Source organism: Apis laboriosa, unplaced genomic scaffold, assembly GCF_014066325.1.
Source record: "Apis laboriosa isolate Shangri-la unplaced genomic scaffold, ASM1406632v1 scaffold105_cov147, whole genome shotgun sequence".
In the NCBI taxonomy this organism is placed as follows: domain Eukaryota; kingdom Metazoa; phylum Arthropoda; class Insecta; order Hymenoptera; family Apidae; genus Apis; species Apis laboriosa.
In genome coordinates, this window is record NW_025220714.1 from 1,398,528 (window position 1) to 1,400,508 (window position 1,981).

Here is a 1,981-nt window from a genome sequence, read left to right on the forward strand (position 1 = left end):
TAATTTAAAGTATACGGCGTAATATCTATGGTAAATTGCTTATCCAAGGTATGCGCGGGGAGGGAACAAGGAGGTGTCGTCGTTGAATGGAATTCGGAAGGAAGATGGCTTTGTTCGAACAGCTAGAGCAATTTTCCCTATTTACAGATTCCCGATGCTTCAAATATTCAGGCTCGATTGATTCCTTGAGCCGTTGCTATTTCATTCTTGAACATACCGGTGTTTCGATTCTCTACCCCTCCTTTTTTTTCTTCTCTTTTATCCCGCCAGATCTTTGTTCCGTTAAGCGATTTTATCGATTACACGTCACGCGTAACGTTTTAAACGATTGTTTCCCGATATCGATAGAATTTTGTTATTTTAACCAACTTCTCATTGTATGATACCATCAATCGCGAGAGATTTCTTTTTATTTATAAATATATATAGAAACTATTATTTTGGAAATGGAAAGAATTTTGGAACTATTATTTTGAATTATAATGTGTGTATATATATATATATATATAAAATATTATATATAAAATAAAAAAAATATATAAAATATTATATATATAATATATAAAAGTATGTATACTTATATAGATAGTTTTTTAGTTTAATTATAATAAATAAATATATATATATACACACATATACATAGAAACTATTATTGTGGAAATAGAAAAAAAAAAAAATGTATCGCCCGAACTTGATGAATTTTTATTTCTCCTCCTAAGTAAGTTGGTTTATGTACGTACATTGTACGGATATTCGTGGGCGTTAACTCTCGCTGCGCCGCGCAATTTAGCGTTTCAACAACGGTATAATCGCGTTAAAAGTCGAGGACGAACTCGGGACGAGGCGGTAATCGGCCGTTCTATCCGATAACGAGTTCCGTCCAACTTTGCGACTGCGTAGACGGCCAAGAAATAGAATGAACGAGTGCCTACGAACTTACGGGGAAGAAGGAACGAAAACCTTAAGAGAATTCTTAATTAAAAGTCTAATTTTAATCTGATATTCGTAGTTCAATTCACGTTAACTTATTTATCAAATGATTCTTTCCGATGCAAGGCGAGCGAGATAAATCTACGAACAACGTATCCTTCAGACCATCGATAAAATGTGAATATACAAATTCGTGCAAGTAGAATCAGAGAATTTTCTGTCTAAAACCGAATGACTCTAACGATTTTAACTGTACTCTTAACTGTACTCTACTTTAATGTAAACTGTATGTCGTTGCTGAATTCTATTTTACTTCTAATTCGATCTAATCTAGAAGACTGTCCCGGCCAATCGTTATTTTCTGTGAAAATGGAAATTTAAAAGGAGATCAGAGGGACCAATAATCGCGTTCGAGAGCAGTGATAGGGAAAATTTAATAGTTGAAGATACTTATCGTTCAAAATATAATAATAATTGTAGTACTTGAAGTAATTTTATTCGAAATTTTTTATTTTTTCAACTTAGAATTAATGTCCAATTCTGCAGAATCACGTAAGAGTCAAGATTAAAATTGAAAAAATAATTGATTAAAAATTTCGAATAAAATTGCTTCAAGTAATCATTTATTAAAATGCTCGAATAATCATTTATTCGTTTAACAGTACAATTATTCGCGAATATTATTATGTTTTGAATAATAAGTTATCGAAGTAACTTATCGAAGTAATTTCGACTATTAAATTTTTCACATCACTGATCAACAACTTTACGCTCGCTTGTGAAGTGAATAGCCATTGTATCTCTGTTAAATCGAGGATCTGGAAAGCGAAAATATTCGAGCTGTTGAAAATAAAATCTTACCAAGCTTTGCACAGGCTTTGGATCTGTCCTTGACGCTTTCTTTATTATTAATCACTGAGAAAATTTTATTCTTACGGATAGTTGAATCGATGACACGAAGTTCAAGTAATGATTAACGTAATACAAATATAATCTAAACTTATAATCTCGAATCTTTTCCTCACTTATATCGTATTTCCTCACTTAAAAA